The following is a 19789-nucleotide window of genomic DNA, read 5'->3' on the forward strand; positions in this document are numbered from 1 at the left end:
TGAAAGTGAGTGTTTTAGCAAAGCAAACAGGATGAGGCAAAAGAGACTTTTCCCTCCATGTGTTATGAGCTTCTGTGCCATTTTCTGCCCAGTCTTGACTTTTTTACACACTCATTTTTTTGTGTCCCATAAGAAAATAAGGGAGTGAAAAATTTTATGGGTATTGATAAGTAATAATACTTCTCTTTTTCCTGCCATTCAGGTTACTACCAACAGTGGTAATTAATTAATTAATTATTTAAATTATTATGGAGCAATGTAAGCACTGAAGCTTACAATGTAAGCACCGCTCCTAATTAATAAATTCTCTTTGCCCATGATGCAAAATCCATATTGCTGAACCTGGTCTAGGAGCCCCCAAGAATTCATTCCAACTCATCTTTCTAGTGTTAATGTTTGAATATGTTTTAGGTGCAAGTTAAACCCAAGAAAACCCCAAATCAAATTGCCTTACACAATAAGAAAAGTTAATCTTTTTTCATAACTTAAGAGAGCAGCTTTTGAGGTTGATTCACTGGCCCAATGATATCAGAGGCCCAGGTTGTTACTGTCATTTCACTCTGTTATTCACCATCTGCTGGTGCATCCTCTGCATGGTGGCAGAATGGCTGCAGAAGTGGCAAGCATCACATCCGGACCAGGCACTGTGTATCTCTTTGAGGTTTGAGGGAACTTCTCAGAAGTGTCCTAGAGAATGTCTCCTTAAATCTCACTGACCAGAATTGAGTCACATGTCCTTTCCTAAACCAATCACTGCCAAGGGGAATGAGGTTACTATGGTAACCAACCTAGGTCGTGTTCAACCATCAGGACTACAGGCCTTCCCTATTTCTCACTATGGATGCCTCTTCCCCACCTCCACTGCCAGCTATCTTGACCTCCCTATGGTGGCCCTTACAAAGCCCGTGCCTGCCTGTCAGTAAACCTCCACTCCTTCTCTCCAGACCCCTTCTCCCAAGTCCTCTGCTCCATGGAACTTTCCTTGCCCACCCTCTGTTCTGCTCGTTTGGCACCTTTGTGAAGGTCACATCTCTCTGACGGGATTTTGAGGTCCTTGGGCATGTCTGTGCTTCTCTCTGTTCCCTAGTGTACTTTTCAGAGAGCCATAGATCCTGACTTTATATGTGCAAACCCTTTCCCCAACATGTTAAGACCAATATAACCCACAGAAGGAAATGTTACATCTTTTTCATAATAAGCCCCTTTGGGACTAGAGCCAGTCCTTAAAATAGAATATTCATCCTTTCTATTATTAGAAAAGTAAAAATTCCATATTGAACAAGAAAAAGTAAAAATGGCATTCACAGTTTATTAATATTCTCTTCATCCATTCACTCACATCCCTTTTTATCCCTTTTATAAGGGATCATAAACTCAGTTTCTGTATGGTACATGGAGGCTTTAGATTTTCTTAGTTTTTTTTTTTTTTAACATCTTTATTGGGGTATAATTGCTTTACAATGGTGTGTTAGTTTCTGCTTTATAACAAAGTGAATCAATTATACATATACATATGTTCCCATATCTCTTCCCTCTTGCGTCTCCCTCCCTCCCACCCTCCCTATCCCACCCCTCCAGGCTGTCACAAAGCACCGAGCCAATATCCCTGTGCCATGCGGCTGCTTCCCACTAGCTATCTACCTTACTACGTTTGTTAGTGTGTATATGTCCATGACTCTCTCTCGCCCTGTCACAGCTCACCCTTCCCCCTCCCCATAACCTCAAGTCCGTTCTCTAGGAGGTCTGCGTCTTTATTCCTGCCTTACCCCTAGGTTCTTCATGACATTTTTTTTTTCTTAAATTCCATATATATGTGTTAGCATACGGTATTTGTCTTTTTCTTTCTGACTTACTTCACTGTGTATGACAGACTCTAGGTCTATCCACCTCATTACAAATAGCTCAATTTCGTTTCTTTTTATGGCTGAGTAATATTCCATTGTATATATGTGCCACATCTTCTTTATCCATTCATCCGATGATGGACACTTAGGTTGTTTCCATCTCCGGGCTATTGTAAATAGAGCTGCAATGAACATTTTGGTACATGACTCTTTTTGAATTTCGGTTTTCTCAGGGTATATGCCCAGTAGTGGGATCGCTGGGTCATATGGTAGTTCTATTTGTAGTTTTTTAAGGAACCTCCATACTGTTCTCCATAGTGGCTGAACCAATTCACATTCCCACCAGCAGTGCAAGAGTGTTCCCTTTTCTCCACACCCTCTCCAGCATTTATTGTTTCTAGATTTTTTGATGATGGCCATTCTGACTGGTGTGAGATGATATCTCATTGTAGTTTTGATTTGCATTTCTCTAATGATTAATGATGTTGAGCATTCGTTCATGTGTTTGTTGGCAGTCTGTATATCTTCTTTGGAGAAATGTCGATTTAGGTCTTCTGCCCATTTTTGGATTGGGTTGTTTGTTTTTTTGTTATTGAGCTGCATGAGCTGCTTGTAAATTTTGGAGATTAATCCTTTGTCGGTTGCTTCATTTGCAAATATTTTCTCCCATTCTGAGGGTTGTCTTTTGGTCTTGTTTATGGTTTCCTTTGCTGTGCAAAAGCTTTGAAGTTTCATTAGGTCCCATTTGTTTTTTTTTGTTTTTATTTCCATTACTCTAGGAGGTGGGTCAGAAAGGATCTTGCTGTGATTTATGTCATAGAGTGTTCTGCCTATGTTTTCCTCTAAGAGTTTGATAGTTTCTGGCCTTATATTTAGGTCTTTAATCCATTTTGAGCTTATTTTTGTGTATGGTGTTAGGGAGTGATCTAATCTCATACTTTTACATGTAGCTGTCCAGTTTTCGCAGCACCACTTATTGAAGAGGCTGTCCTTTCTCCACTGTACATTCCTGCCACCTTTATCAAAGATAAGGTGTCCATATGTGCATGGGTTTATCTCTGGGCTTTCTATCCTGTTCCATTGATCTATCTTTCTGTTTTTGTGCCAGTACCATACCGTCTTGATAACTGTAGCTTTGTAGTATAGTCTGAAGTCAGGGAGCCTGATTCCTCCAGTTCCTTTTTTTGTTCTCAAGATTGCTTTGGCTATTCGGGGTCTTTTGTGTTTCCATACAAATTGCGAAATTTTTTGTTCTAGTTCTGTGAAAAATGCCAGTGGTAGTTTGATAGGGATTGCATTGAATCTATAGATTGCTTTGGGTCGTAGAGTCATTTTCACAATGTTGATTCTTCCAATCCAAGAACATGGTATATGTCTCCATCTATTTGTATCATCTTTAATTTCTTTCATCAGTGTCTTATAATTTTCTGCATACAGGTGTTTTGTCTCCTTAGGTAGGTTTATTCCTAGATATTTTATTCTTTTTGCTGCAATGGTAAATGGGAGTGTTTTCTTGATTTCACTTTCAGATTTTTCATCATTAGTATATAGGAATGCCAGAGATTTCTGTGCATTAATTTTGTATCCTGCCACTTTACCAAATTCATTGATTAGCTCTAGTAGTTTTCTGGTAGCATCTTTAGGATTCTCTATGTATAGGATCATGTCATCTGCAAACAGTGACAGCTTTACTTCTTCTTTTCCGATTTGAATTCCTTTTATTTCCTTCTCTTCTCTGATTGCTGTGGCTAAAACTTCCAAAACTATGTTGAATAAGAGTGGTGAGAGTGGGCACCCTTGTCTTGTTCCTGATCTTAGTGGAAATGCTTTCAGTTTTTCACCATTGAGGATGATGTTTGCTGTGGGCTTGTCATATATGGCCTTTATTATGTTGAGGAAAGTTCCCTCTATTAGATTTTCTTAGTTTGACTGTTTTTCTAATACTCCCAGACAGTGAATCAGTCCTCATTGTACATCAGAATTATTGGAGGAGCTTTTTAAAAATATGCATATCCAAGCATCATATTTAAGTGTCAATTGGTCTGGAATAGGGCCAAGTTTATTTTCATAAAATGAGATCTAGGAGTTTCCCAGGAGCCAGTGAACACTCTGCTCTTAGATATCCATATGCCAAACCCTTCTTGGTGAGAATTATCGGAATAATTTCAAACTTTTCGGGGTTCTTGTCCAGATGGTGGCCATGTCTTCTTCTTTCTTGTCTAACCATGCTAGCTAGGTAGATGCTTTTTTCTGTGTGTTTAGTATCCACTTCCCTCTTCCCTTTCCCCACCCGGATCATAAGCATGTCCTCACTTCCCTTCTGCTCCACAGCATTCAGGGCAGTAGTGAGGAAGTCATGGAGCTCAGTCACTTTCCATCAAGAGAGTAGTTTTGTCCAGATCCTGAGCATTGCTTGTCAGCTTCATAACTCTGTCAGCCCGTATGGAATGTCCGCCTCCCTTTAGGCCCAGAAAGCCAACTGCTCTCTCAGAGCCTCTACTACGTCAATTTAGACATCCCCAGCCCTTCTCAAGTCCCCTGTTCAAAACTTTATACCTTTCAGGAATATTTTATCTAGTGCTTTGTTTCATCCAGTTATGTGTCTCTTTTGGACAATTTCTGCTTTATTCCACTTCTCTAACAACTCCTTAATTTCAGTTTCATCAGAAAAAAGCTTAACTGGTAAATTGGAATAGTTGTGCTTCTCTCAACTCTGTTCTTTCTCAAGCCTGCTGTTCCCAAGTTTGTTTCCTTTAGACACTGCCAAATAATCTTACCACGTATAATCACTACACAACGATGATGTGAAAGTTTTTGTTTAAGACTTTGTTGAATGTTCATTTGTCCCTCTTGCCTTTCTTCATCTATTGATAATACTTTCTTTGTTTAGAGCGTGGATGGTACCTGTTTAACCCATTTTGTATGTTTCAACATTCATTTGATTGTGACTAGTGATGACTGATACCTGATGTCATAAGTAGTATTTCCTACAGCAGTAGTTTATAACTATAGAGTGCATCAGAATCACTAGGGGCACTTATTCAGACACAGACTGCTGGGCCCTACTCCCAAGGATTTTTGATTCAACAAGTCTGGGGTGAGGCTTGAAAACTTGCATTTCTATTAAATTCCCAAGTGATGGTGATATTGCTCACCTGGGGGCTGTACTTTGAAAACCACTACCCTGTGGGACCAAAAAACAAACCAGGAATGAGTGTATATGTTTTCAGGTTAAATATTTAATGTCAGAATGTTTAGAATTTTTATATGTGTTTTTCAGATACTTCTCTTAATAGTGGATACTCAGAGTATTTCATTTGGGATCCCCAATATATCATAGATTTTTAAAAGGAACTCTTTGGGCTTCCCTGGTGGCGCAGTGGTTGAGAGTCTGCCTGCCGATGCAGGGGACACAGGTTCGAGCCCCGGTCCGGGAGGATCCCACATGCCGTGGAGTGGCTGGGCCCATGAGCCATGGCTGCTGGGCCTGCGCGTCTGGAGCCTGTGTTCCGCAGTGGGAGAGGCCACAACGGTGAGAGGCCCGTGTACCACAAAAAAAAAAAAAAAAGGAACTCTTTAATTGAGACAGGTGTGAAATTGCCGTAAGCATAAAGGAAGTTAATGGTTTTCATAACTGAAGTCCAGAGAACAGCTTTTGGGGGTGATGATTCAGTAGCCCAATGATATCATCAAAGACGTAGGTTCTTATTGTCATTAACTCTGCCATCCACCATATGTGGATGTGTCCTCAACTGGCTCTGCATGGTGGCAGAATGGCTGCAGAAGTGCCAAACATCATATCCAGATCACATACAAATACACACTTTTATATCCTAGCTTATATAGCAGCAGTCGCTGTTGGGGAAACTGAAATTGAAGATCCAGAGGTTCTTATCAAAGATAGTGATTAAGAGACTTTGCTGGTGGCGCAGTGGTTAAGAATCTGCCTGCCAATGCAGGGGACATGGGTTCGAGCCCTGGTCCAGGAAGATCCCATATGCCACGGAGCAACTAAGCCTGTGTGCCACAACTACTGAGCCCGTGTGCCACAACTACTGAGCCTGCGCTCTAGAGCCTGCGAGCCACAACTTCTGAACCCGCGTGCCACAACTACTGAAGCCCACGTGCCACAACTACTGAAGCCCACGTGCCACAACTACTGAAGCCTCCGCACCTAGAGCAAGAGAAGCCACTGCAATGAGAAGCCCGCACACCACAATGAAAAGTAGCCCCCACTCACTTCAACTAGAGAAAGCCCGCGCGCAGCAACGAAGACCCAATGGAGCCAAAAATAAAATAAACAAATTTATTTAAAAAAAAATAGTGATTAAGGTATGAGTAGAGCAGTCATTGAGAGGCAAGTTAATTTAGCTGTGTGCTCTCCATCATTAGTGATAGATTAAGACATTGCTCATACAAGAAGTGTACTGTTCTTTTTCACCTACACTATAATTATCTGAGGCTTTTCATCAACTTCTAAAACATCTTAATACTTTCAGGGTATATCATAGAATCTTGCAGTTCCAGGGATTCTTTTGGCAGACCAGTACCATGAAGAAAGATATCAGTCTTATCTCACTGTGTGGAATCCTGGCCTATCCAGCATGACGTGAAATGTAGACAAATACAACTTCTGTGTCAGAGGCGGGTTGCAGACAGGATTCAACTGAATGAATGGGAGAGGCAAGGCAGGGCAGTGAGTTCACTCACGTAGGCCCCCGATCTGCTATTTTTCTTACCTACGGTGTTATCAATATAATGCCTCCTTGGCTGAAGTCTCACCTGCACCGAATTAGCCACCTCTGTTCTCTCCTCTTATACCTTCCTGAGGTTTTGCTCCCTGGACCACCGTATTGCATTTCCAGAAGCTAACTGTAGCTTGGCCCCCTCTGCTGTGTCAGGGATATCCTGATTTGTTCAGAATACGCATATCAATGGAGTCTCAGATAACTATTTCCTCACCATCGGTGCTCAAATTACATTGTTGGCACCAGCTCTGTAAAGTGTCCCAATGTGTCTTGTCAACTTGAGGCAGAATATTTGGCAAAGAATGAGTTAGTTTTCTGCTCCCAGGTTCTGGGCAAACAAAAAATCATCCATTCTTTGGAGAAAGACTGGCTTTGTTGTCTTCAACTTGTTGAGTTTGACTTCTGCCATTGAAGCACTTCATTCCCTACAGTTCTCTTCTGAAGATCCCTCTGATCCTTGAATCCATGTGAGTGTTGAAATTTCCTTCTGACTCTTCCACAGAATGAGTCTTCTCTCTGCCATTCAGTTTGTGCCACTGCCAAGGTCAGAGAGCAAAGGGACATAACAAGGTCCGCAGTTTAGGAGCAGTTTACTCTTTTTAACCTAAGGTGGCACAGATGGATTTGATTACATTTATTTTTGTGTGTACTTTAATACATTCATCTAAACAAGGTTGATGACTTAGAAGCTTCATAAAATGAGTAGTACATAAAAAAAACATATCTCAGTCTGAGTGCTACATTCCTAAAGGCGCCCCATAAGAACACTCTAAAAGATGCACTTTTCCCCCAGAGATCTGATGCTAAACAGGTTGTTTCACCAGTCTTCAAAGGTCTTTCCAAGCTGTCATTTTGCTTTATCTAGGATTATATTCCACTCTATTTTACTTAAATATGTACCTCCATTTTAATTTTCTCTCATTGTTATCATTGGCAGTAATCAGTTCCTCAAGAACCCATCTTCTTTCCATATGCTGATCTTGGATGATTTTACCAAGCAGTGCCACACCCTTCTGCGTGTGTGTGTGTGTGTGTGTGTGTGTGTCTCTGTTTGTCTGCCTGACTGTTTCAGGCTCTAGGTAATGTCTCCAGATCTCATTGTACATAGCTTCATTTTAGAGTAACTGCACACCTGAGTTAGGGACCCAAAAGCTCTCATCCCCAATCCTATGCTTTGTAAAATATTAGACTCTTGCCTGCTCGGCTTTGTCCTAAGTGCTCAGGCAGGTGAAGTTTGTTTGAATGGGAATCCTTTTTTTGGAACACGCATCAACATTTTAAAATGTCTGCCTGTGTTGCAGTGAAATTTTAAAAGAGAGTGCTTGATTTTGATATCAGTTTTTAAATAGATGTAGCCAACAGCCATGTTGATAGCCCTAACCAATTTTTCATTTACCATCAATGATACTCCAAGCCTGAAAAACGTAGTCCTGTGTGGGAAAAAGCCATGTAATGGTGAGAAATTCAGCTGTAAGAAATGAGGTTCCCCATGAAAGTGATAATTAATACAATTAGATGCGTGCAGTGTGGTTAGAGGTAGTCTGGTCTTGTATGTGTGTACTGTGTCTTTATCAGATAAACAAATGAAAGTCCTTTACCTAATTGTTTCCTGCGTTAAAATCTGCCTTGTCACACGTTTACTTTGGTCATTGGAAGTAAAGAACATCCATCTTGGTAATCTACTCGTTTTGTTAGTACTCTTTCCATCCTTTCCAAACCAGTATTGTTTTGTGAAACAGCTAATAAGATCATTACCACCACTATCATTAACACATAAATGGAGCAATGTACAGGGTGTTCTAAGAATTGGGATTCCAAAGAATTTTAAGGAAAATGGCTGTGCACCTAAGGAACTTTGAAGGAGGCATCCTCAAGCCACTGTTCTCTCCCACTACTTCACAGAAGTAGTGGGAGAGAACAGCCTTTCTCTGAGGGTAACGTTCAAAGGTCCATTTCCTTATCCTCTCAAACCTGAAAAAATAGACGTTATTTTCACAGTAACGTCTCTGAATTGACTTACATTTCAGCAAACTGAAAATTGGAGAGTGGAATTTAGTGGCAGGTCTGGTTTTGAACAAGTGTTTGATTTTACTGATCTCAGCAGTGCTTAAGCTTACTTTTGTAAATTTCCTACCCCTAATTCCTGGCTCTTGGGCACACTCCGCCACCAGAACTGAGAGATGGTTTGTGGCTCTACGAGTGACCAGCCAATAGAATTCGCTGTCTTTGAGGGGGAGAAAAATTCAAGCTAGACAAGAAGTTATGTGGCCAGTAATTCTTATTTGAAATGTAATTGAATTTCTAAAGGCAAACTAATTTCTTTCTGTGTCCTTCACAGTAAATAGGTCCTTGTCACCATCTTTTTTTTTCTCTTCCCTCTGATGAGCTTCTACTGTGGATGGAAGAAATTTGGTATTTTGAGAGTTTTATTTCTGTGCCTTTTCTTGGCAGCCTTTTCCTCTTGTAAGCCAGTGTTGGAGTGATGGTGAGAGTAAGTATCCCTAGTGTTCTGGAAGATTTTTTTCATGCATGTTTACAACTGAGTAAATTTGTCATTTTTTCGCCTACTTTATAGCTCCATATTTAATACGTATGAGGCTTTTCATAAACAAAACAAAAAAAAAAGGAAAGCCTATTTGGAAACATAAACATAGCAAAGCGAAAGTCATTTTAAAGTATCTGGTTAGATCACAATTTGAAAAGATCTTATACTTTAAAACAAAAGTTTTAAACCACGGATCTGTTGAGAGGATGGTGACAGTCCTCCATTTCCATCTCCTTTTGAAATCGCATTTAGATTTGTGTGTCTCTGTGTGTGTACATATCTGCGTTTTCTGATGAAAAAGTCCGTAACTTTCAGACTTTTCAAAGCCACTGCCTTTAAATATCTACTTGATAACTTTTACTGTAGTTGTTTTAAGATCTTCTCTTTGCTATTTTCAAAACAACTCTCAATATTGGTTAACTCTTTAAATGCTTCTTTTTTGGCAGCATAAGATCCTTTCTGTAATACATTTTTTTGTTTGTTTACTGTGCACTCAAAATTTTGGTTCAAATTCTAGGGAGCTTCTCTCATGAGAATTCGGTTTAAAAGCAAAGGATTTAGCATAAATTAACTAGGCTTAGTTTTGATTTGTTTTGTATGTGGGAAAATGTATATTTTAGTGCAGTCTGTGATGTGTAATTACATAAAGCATGTGTCGTTCTTTACCATGATTGCATTGGTTTTTCTCCATTTGATGTCTGTGGTAGGGCCAGTCTTTTTAACCTCTGTAACAGAAGTGGAGTGGATCCTAGCCTGTTCGATCTGGAGACTGAAGTATATATTATCTTCTGGGAAAGTAGTTAAACATAGCACAGATTTTTTTTTTAACATCTTTATTGGAGTATAATTGGTTTACAATGGTGTGTTAGTTTCTGCTGTATGACAAAGTGAATCAGCTATATGTATACATATATCCCCATATCCCCTCCCTCTTGTGTCTCCCTCCCACACTCCCTATTCCACCCCTCTATGGGGACACAAAGCACCGAGTTGATCTCCTTATAGCACAGATTTTTAATCAATGTGCACTCACTATGATTTCAGTCAAGATGATAAGTACCTATGATTTTTGTGTTTGTACTGCTGCTTTGAGAAGAAGTATTACCATTAACCTGGGTAAAAAGGACAACTCTGAAATTTTTAGGAGTTTAAGAATTAGGCCTTAAGTTAATAATCAGTGAAATAAGAGGGGTCACATTTTTTAAAAAGGAAATCTCTAATGTTTAAAAACTAATAATATACACATTGGTTTATGTAACAAAAACAAAATAAAGTATTAAATTATTTCGTGATTTGATCACAAATTCATTTTTGGCCTCAATGCTCTGACTTAATGCTTGTTGAAAAAAATTAAATATTTTTTTCAACAGGAGTTATTTTTAGAAGGTTTTCTTTTATTTTTAAATTTTTTGGCCTTGTGGTGTGGCATGCAGAATCTTAGTTCCGTGACGAGTTATTGAACCTGTGCCCCCTGCAGTGGAAGCGCAGAGTCTTAACCACTGGACCACAAGGGAAGTCCCCCTCAAACAGCATTTACTGAATGTTTACCACATGCTCAGTGTAGATTAGACTACGTGCAGGAATAACAAGAGAACCAAAGCACGATGGTAGATCCCTGGAGCTAACAGTTCAGGGCAGAGCAGCATCTAATACTGTCCCTTGACCCTTTGTTTTACTTTTATGTTTTTCTAAGTTTGTTTAGGATACCTAATTAGACAGTAATACACACCTTTGGAAAATGTAAATGTCACCAGGCATCATTTTAAAATAGTTTTTAAATATTTGAAAATAAATGGTAGTAAAAATGTAGGTTGTATTCTCCATCAGAGACTATGCTATTCTGGATAGCTGAGCTTTCCCAAGGGCACAGGATTTGTCCCTCTAATTATGTCTTCTCTGTCCCTCTCCCTTGAACCATTTTGGTTTGAAAAATTTCTGAAATTGATTATATCCTTACAGACTTCTTTTAAAAATAATGCACAATTCCATTTATATGATATTCTGGGAAAGCCAAAACCATAGGAACTGAAAAACATCAGTTGTTGCCAGAGGATGGGGGGTGGAAGGAAGGGTTAAATGCAGATGGGTATAGAGGAGATTGTTGGGGTGATAGTATCCTATATCTTGATTGTGGCAGAGATTAAATAACTGCATGTTTGTCCAAACTTGCAAAGCTGTATACAAAAATTTAGAGTGAATTTTACTGTGTGTGAATTATACCTTAATTTTTTCTAATGGAAAAACATAGCCATAGAATTTAGAGCATTTCTTACAGACTTTTTAAAACAATATATTGAACACAATTTAAGCTTCTTGTAGAAAGTTAGGTCTATCCTTGTAATAACAGCAATGTCCCTCAGGAAACATGCAGGTCATAGGGCTGTTTGCTCCCAACGTTTCATTTTTTTAACATTATTTTAAAATCTCTTCCTGTGCTATAGGAATTTGCCTTTGAGTTACTATGACTTCTCACGCAATCCCCATGATCTTATAATTTGACCAGGGCTATTGGGGAGAGGGGTGTACCCCAAACAACCAAATTTTTTTTTTTTTCGGTACGCGGGCCTCTCACTGCTGTGGCCTCTCCCACTGCGGTGCACAGGCTCTGGATGCGCAGGCTCAGCGGCCATGGCTCACAGGCCCAGCCGCTCCGCGGCATGTGGGATCTTCCCGGACCAGGGCACGAACCCGTGTCCCCTACATTGGCAGGCAGACTCTCACCACTGCGCCACCAGGGAAGCCCCAACCAAATTTAATAGAACCATATGCGAAAGAAGAATAAATTGGTCATGGGTTTGGGATTTCTATGTAAGCTAAGTTCATAGATACTATTTTTCTTGTAGTTTATTTATTTGGTTATTTTCTTTTCTCATTCGTTTTCCAAACAGAGTGGCTAGGCAACTAAGTTCTGGGTAGATATGTCACTATCAAATAATGATATTTTATGATATTTCTTGGCATTATAATAAGTATGCTGTATTGTACTTTTATTATATTGATAAAATATGAGAAACAAGCAATTACAGAAGCCTAAATTTAAGAAGACTATCATTTTATACCTCTGTTTTTTTCTCTGCCTTCCCATGAAATTTATTCACTCTGTTATAATTGTTTATGTTTAACACTGACCAGGTCTCAAACTAGTGAAAACTACAGAAAAAACAGTATAGTGTTTTCTTGTTTTTTAACATCTTTATTGGAGTATAATTGCTTTACAATGGTGTGTTAGCTTCTGCTTTATAACAAAGTGACTCAGTTATACATATACATATGTTCCCATATATCTTCCCTCTTGCGTCTCCCTCCCTCCCTCCCTCCCTATCCCACCCCTCTAGGTGGTCACAAAGCACCGAGCTGATCTCCCTGTGCTATGCGGCTGCTTCCCACTAGCTATCTATTTTACGTTTGGTAGTGTATATATGTCCAAGCCACTCTCTCACTTTGTCACAGCTCACCCTTCCCCCTCCCTGTGTCCTCAAGTCCATACTCTAGTAGGTCTGTCTCTTTATTCCCATCTTACGCCTAGGTTCTTCATGACATTTTTTTCCCTTAGATTCCATATATATGCAGTATAGTGTTTTAATGTCTATACTCTTTCCCCGTTAAATGTGTATTTACTCCCCACTCTTTTTTTTTTTTTTAGTCATTCCAGTTTGCTTTAAGGGAGTGGTTTTGAGGGGAAAACGAGTTGTGTGCACCCATGTGTCAAGTGAGGAGAAGCCCTGAAAGGGAAGTGTTAGGAGCAGAAGTTCTTGCCAGGGTCTCATGAAGTGTTCCAAGCTATGTTTTCCTCATTGACTCAGAAGAACAAATAGTAAAGAAAGAACAAATAGTAAAGCACTGGCCAACCTCACTTCTTTTGGCCCATACTTATATATAGCAGAGACATAAAACACCAGCCCCAATCCAAGACTTACATTGGGTAGTTTGGGGAAGGTGTTATTCACAGAGCTGATATTGAAGTCCAAGGAAATCAGGTGGAAAACTAAAGGATCTAGTTGCTCTAGTATCTTTCAACCTTCTGCTTTCATACACACCTTACTCAGCTCATCTGCTACCTATTAGAGACCACCATTTCTGCATGTTCCTTCTCCTTTAAGCTGTATTAGCTCTACTTAGTAGTAAATTCCTTGTTTCTTTCACCTTTATTTAGTAGGATCCTCTCAATGTTTTTTTAAAAAATTCTGTATGTATATAGAAGATTTGCCTTCCCTGGGTCATAAAGTGAGACCATAGACACAGGAATAGAAATGTACCAATTCCTTTCTTATGGAATTCATTCACTCATTCAAAAAAGAGTTTTAATTAATTCAAAATAATTTTGAACACTGGCTGTCCTAGGCTCTGAGTGCTAGATACTTAGAAAACTAGGGTGACATAATCATTGCACTTGCAAAGCTAAAAGCCCAGTGGGGAAGAGCCGCACAGTAAGTGATGTTGCAGAGTCATGCACGCAGCTCACTTCTCTGAATGTTAGTCTCTTTATCTGTTACAGGGGAAGGTATCTTCCAAAGCTGTTTGGAAGCTTAGCTAAGATAATGCATGTGAAAACATTGTAAAATTGTTAAGCTGTGGACGTGTCTGTTGCCATGTTTGGTTTAAAATAGAAGCTGGGAGAATTTTAATCCTGAAACCATTTAGATAACCCAGTTATGAGACTGTGGGTAAAGTGAGAGAAACAACATGTGTCAGTGTCAAATGCAGTTCCCAGGAGAATGTTTGAGATTGTACTGTTAGGAGCCTTGCATTCTAGAAATTATTTTACTGGTGTTTATGCTAAGTGGTGATGACATTGGGAATAGCACAGCTGCGTTTGATATCACATGCTACTGTTAGCCTTAGCGTTCACAATGCATTTTTACTGTATCTTGTTAATAAGAATGTATTGAATGAACCTCGTGGCATTGGGCTATATGTTAAGATGTCTTTTTTTATAGCTGGTTTCTAGAGTGTCTTTATATCAGTCTCCCAGTGTTTCTGTTTATTGTTATTCCCTTCCCTCCCCTTTTTTCTATTAGTTCTTTAAAGGTAGGGATATTATACATCCAAGTTTGCCTGGGACAGTCCTAGTGTATGTCTGTTTTCCCAACATCTCATCTAATTAGCATTTTAGTGTTCTCAGAGATGTCCCAGTCTGAACCATAAGTTATATGGCCACCCAGGCTCAAGGCATAGAAGGAAATGAGGAGACAGCAAATTAGTGGAATTGTAAAGATCTGTGGTAACTGACCTTAGCCGCTGAACTGACTGATGGAATATGGATTTGGTCCAGTAATATCATGAAATTCAACTCAGAGATTTAAGTCCATGTATTGTGTCTGATTATCAGTTCACATCACAGCAGGGTTCTAATGAGCTGTTAAGACTAGAGCATGTGTTTGTTCACCCCGGCTCAGAACAGCAGCTTTGCCACTTGAAAGATTCTCACTCAAGCATGGTTTGTTGGAGCTTGAAGGCTGACATTCCTTCTAAAGGCCCCTCAAAGTTTTCATTCATTGTGAGCATATGCATTATGATGGTATTGATCCTGTTTTTGACCATCATTCACCCACGGCAGCCAACCAAGGGGGTTGTAAAACATGTCTGTCACTCCTTCCCCACCTGTATGGCTCTCATGGTGTGACTAAAGTGGATGAGTAAGACGCAGTTTATAGGGATGGGCCTACGTTGCAGCATCTCTGCCACAGCCTCCTCCCTTTTTAGAGTGAGAAGACTGGAGTGAAAGGTCCAAAAACTAGAGAGAATTCCGCAAGGAGGAAGGTGCCACATTGTGTGTCTACTTACAATCCCTAGTACAATGGAATAAATCTTCTTGTCCCCTCCTGCCAGCGTTAATAAAGGTCAAGGGGAGATAGACAACAAGAACCTACTGTATAGCCCAGGGAACTATATTCACTATCTTGTAATAACCTATAATGGAAAAGAATCTGAAAAAGTACACCTGAAACTAATACAACATTGTAAGTCAGCTATACTTCAATTTTTAAAAAAAGGTCAAGGGGTTACTTTACTGTTTTAGTATATGCAATCCCAGTATTTTCTTTTTCTTTCTTTTTTCTTTTTTGCTGTACGCAGGCCTCTCACTGCTGTGGCCTCTCCTGTTGCGGAGCACAGGCTCCAGACATGCAGGCCCAGCGGCCATGGCTCATGGGCCCAGCCGCTCCGCGGCATGTGAGATCTTCCCGGACCGGGGCACGAACCCGTGTCCCCTGCATCGGTAGGCGGACTCTCAACCACTGCACCACCAGGGAAGCCCCCAGTATTTTCAAAACATGGCAGTTTGAGAAAGTTCACTGCAAATTTGCTTGTTTAAAAGCAAATGCAGAACTCTGCTGTTCTCTGTTGACAGCTGTATTAGACTTTGGGGTTGTTCTCTGCACTCATGAGCCATGAAGAAATGTGTGTGACTTAAATCTTGCAAAGTGAAGGTGGAAATACAGAAAATAAAGAAAAATCAATGGAATGGGTCCTTTTACTGCTGTCCCCATTTTACTTTCCAGAGAGGCAAAAGTGGTATAAAGATCTTCCTTGAAACAGTGCTTCTCACGCTTTAATGTGGGGCTCTTGTTGAAATGCAGATTCTGAGACAGTAGGTCTGGGCTGAGGGCTCAAGATTCTGCATTTGTGACCAGCTCCAGCAGATACTGGTACTGCTGGACCACGGGCCACTGCTTGTCTAGTGAGTTGTTGGAAAATGAGTGCCCTGATGGGTTCTGACTCTGGATTTCACTCTTGCACCACAGGCAAGTTATAGTGACAAAGACGTTAGAGTCTCTCCTCTGTCAGGAGTTGTGTGTTTTAGTGGGAGGTGAGAGCGAGAGGAACTGTCCAGACAGTTCCCTGTCTTTAAAAATCTTAAGGTATCCCCTGCAGAGGCCCAACATTCCTGCTAATGAGAAGAATAAAGAAATATACATTCCATGGGCTTGGAATTCCAGTCATGGGCTCCCCCCCACTTTTCTTTTAATTAACTGGCTCCTTTTACATCTATTAAGGGTTATGAGGAAAGGAGTGGGGAGCAAAAGATTAAGAAAATAAATAGGAAATTCAGAAAAGGAAAGTTCCATTCCCTCCTGCTTCCATAGTAGGAAAAAAACTGTGATGTGCCTTCCTCTCCTCATACCTCTATATAAAGACACGGACCTCTGCTAACTAGTTTGTGTGACTGTCTTCTGGCTATTCAACCTCTGTTATTTCACAAAATGTCCTTCATCTACAAAAGAAGGAATTGGATTTAGGTGGTTTTCAGAGCCCTTTTGATTGTAATGCATAGCAACTAAGAGCTTTATGATCATATGATACTGTATATAATATATACATATGTCTTTAACAGTATGGTTTTATTTCTATAAGGGCACCTCCAAAATAAGTTAATATACATAAATTTTGTATTTCCCCCTATATTCCTGGTTCTTTCTTAAAAAAAACCAATCTACTTTGTTTCATAGCTTCAACAAATTTTTTATGTTATGTGTAATTGGCTGTATTAATTTCTGCTCCACAATATTAATTTAAGGAATCTGGTCTCACAGTTCTAGCAAGGGCTAGAACTTTCTTCTGTGGTTTACCAGCATTCTCTCTAAGCATCTGCGTGTTTTGGGGGTGTGTGTACATTAGATACCTGTTCTGAGAGGATGAAGGAGTCCTTGTTTCAGAAGGTACTTTGGGTCCAGCTGTGAGTACTCAACTAAGTGTGTTCTCTCAACACCATGACCTCTTCAGTCTTAGGACAGAAGTCTGGGATTTATTCACATCTCTGTTCTGAGTAATTGGTTACACATCAAGCCCCGTTATCATGTAGTAGGTCAAGAAGCACTCTCAGTCAGTCAGGGATTTCTCATCCTCAGACTTCTGGATGAGACAATTAATTTTTTCTATAAATCTACCCCCAGAGACGATGTTACATACAGGAGTTGAGTTTTATAAACTATAAATTACTCTGAGCCGAGGATGAAGAATGAGCATAGAATCCCATGTTGAGCAACTAAACTTGCTGTATTAAATACAAACTTAGCGAAAACATATTGTTTACAGAAATATTTTCAGTACATTGTTTTGAGGGTGTGTGTGCTGTATTAAAAACAATAAACGTACATAGGCATGGAGTCCAGTTTCATTGGCCCTCCCACGTGGTTTTGGTGAGAGTTTAAATTGGCACCTTTCTGCAGGGCAACCTGACATTACCCATCAGAATGTACAGGCTCAGTCTTTTCCTCTCACAAATCCACTTCTTGGAATTGATCCACAGCAAATTATTGGATACGTACACAAAGCTGTATTTAAAAATATGTTTCTCAAAGAGTTTATAATAAAAAAAAATTGGAAAGAATCTAAATACTCAAAAATAAAGGTCAGTGAAGTACCTAGGGGTAAGACGGGAAAAAAGACACAGTGCTTCTCATGCTTTAATGTGGGGCTCTTGTTGAATGCATGGACTTGAGGATATGGGGAGGGGGAAGGGTAAGCTGTGACAAAGTGAGACAGTGGCATGGACATATATACACTACCAAACGTAAAACAGATAGCTAGTGGGAAGCAGCCGCATAGCACAGGGAGATCAGCTCGGTGCTTTGTGACCACCTAGAGGGGTGGGATAGGGAGGGTGGGAGGGAGGGAGACGCAAGAGGGAAGATATATGGGAACATATGTATATGTATAACTGATTCACTTTGTTATAAAGCAGAAGCTAACACACCATTGTAAAGCAATTATACTCCAATAAAGATGTTAAAAAAAAAAGGTCAAATAAAATGTAGCACAAATATGAAAGGGGACATTACGCAGATATCAAAAGGAGATATAGGTATTATCTTTAAAAGATGTTTATAGGGCTTCCCTAGTGGCGCAGTGGTTGAGAGTCCGCCTGCCGATGCAGGGGACACGGGTTCGTGCCCCGGTCCGGGAAGATCCCACATGCCGCGGAGCGGCTGGGCCCATGAGCCATGGCCGCTGAGCCTGCACATCCGGAGCCTGTGCTCCGCAACGGGAGAGGCCACAACAGTGAGAGGCCCGTGTACCGGCGCTGCAGAAAAATATATACTTATACACATGTGTATATAAGCCCAGGGAAGAATTGGGAAGCTACATAGCAAAATGTTGATAGTAGTGGAATTATAGCTGATTTTTCACTTTCTCTCTTAAAAATTTATTTTTTTTAACTTTTTATTTTATATTGGAGTATAGTTGATTAACAGTGTTGTGTTAGTTTCAGGTGTACAACAAAGTGATTCAGTTATACGTATATATGTATCTATTCTTTTTCAAATTCTTTTCCCATTTAGGTTGTTACATAATCTTGAGCAGAGTTCCCTGTGCTATGCAGTAGGTCCTTGTTGGTTATCCATTTTAAATATAGCGTGTGTACATGTCAATTTCGTTGAAAATTTCATACTAGTACATTGAAGGGGGGAAAGATAATTTGGAAGGTTCAGAAAAAAAGCAGTCACCGTGGGAGCTGAGTTGGAGAAGAAACAGGAGCCCTGCTGTTTCAGCATCCCTTTTATGTTGACTGGTGGGAATTCTCTGACTGGTCATTGCTGTGCCAGGAGGAGCTTCAGAGACAGTGGGGGCCTGTGGTGCACGACCCCTGTCCTGCTGACCTATACACAAGGTTCCCTACGGCCTGACTTTATTTGGCAGTAGCAGCCCCAGGGAGCCGTGTGTACCTGTTAGGCCCAGGATTTAGATGAACAGAATTACTGAATGTTTGTCAGGCCTGGAAGTGTCATTAGGGCTGAGCTAGACCAGCTGCCAAGAATGGGAAGCCCCGTTTAAGTAACTTTCCCAGAGCCCCGGAGGTAGTTCCAGGTCAAGTTGAAATGCAAATGTGGTTTCCAGGTTCCTGGTCTTGGGCTGCTAGTTTGCTTCACCCCGAGTTCTGCTGTTGTGGATGAGCCCCCCAGTTCTCACAAGCAGCTTTAAAGGCCAGAAAGAAAGAGGTTTCCAGGTAAGGGAATGGATTTCCTCTCGTAACTTAGAACATTAAATTGTTAGCCCTTTCGTCCAAATCTGTGTCCTGTGAAATATGTGGAAATTCAGAGGTTCCTGACTTACCTTGGGTCCTGGCCTCTTTGGGATAATTCATGAAGCAGCAAAACCTCTCCCTTGAACAATGTGGGTTTGCTAGAAACCACAGAACTTTGCATTTGGTTTTGGGGGTTTCAAGAACCCTCTGAGACCTGTCACTCTGTTGTAAATATTCTTTGTCTTGTGTTCCCTAAGTTTGCAAGTAGTTCTCTTGCATTTGGACGTAATGAAACTGTGAACTGGTTTTCAAACCTTTGTGGTAAACATGTTTCTTGACAGAACAGTAGTATAGGAAGAGAGAAAGAAAGGCTGGGAACTAGAAAGACCCAAATATCTCACCACATTAGCCACTTGTTTTCTTTGTTTCCTGTTGCTGTTGGATTGTCTTTCCAATTAAAGTAAAATGTTAGGATATTTTAAAAAAATCCTACCACAGTAGCACAATGGCTTTCATTTCGGCAGTGCACTCCACTGTGTTGCTGTCCACGTGAATAATTTATGATTACACCCAAAGGCTGTCTTCAATATATTCTTTCATGCTGTTCTTTGGAAGAGGACAGTCCCCTCCATAAGAAAGACACAGGCAAGGCCCAAGATGAGGCCAGAATTCCTTTGTACTTCTCACC

General features: G+C 40.3%; 1 protein-coding gene across 7 annotated transcripts in view; it reads left to right on the plus strand.

Annotated features, from left to right (window-relative positions):
• KANK1 (KN motif and ankyrin repeat domains 1) overlaps positions 1–19789 on the plus strand; it is a 193829-nt gene that overhangs the window by 105168 nt on the left and 68872 nt on the right. The window contains exon 1 of one of the 7 annotated variants that reach the window (XM_060300874.2): positions 8973–9083. The exons of the other annotated variants lie outside the window; for them this stretch is intronic. The gene's annotated coding sequence lies outside the window, so the exon portion shown is untranslated. Of the gene's footprint in view, positions 1–8972; positions 9084–19789 lie in introns of those variants that run through there. 7 annotated transcript variants of the gene reach the window in all.

This window comes from Globicephala melas, chromosome 6, assembly GCF_963455315.2.
Source record: "Globicephala melas chromosome 6, mGloMel1.2, whole genome shotgun sequence".
Lineage (NCBI taxonomy): Eukaryota > Metazoa > Chordata > Mammalia > Artiodactyla > Delphinidae > Globicephala > Globicephala melas.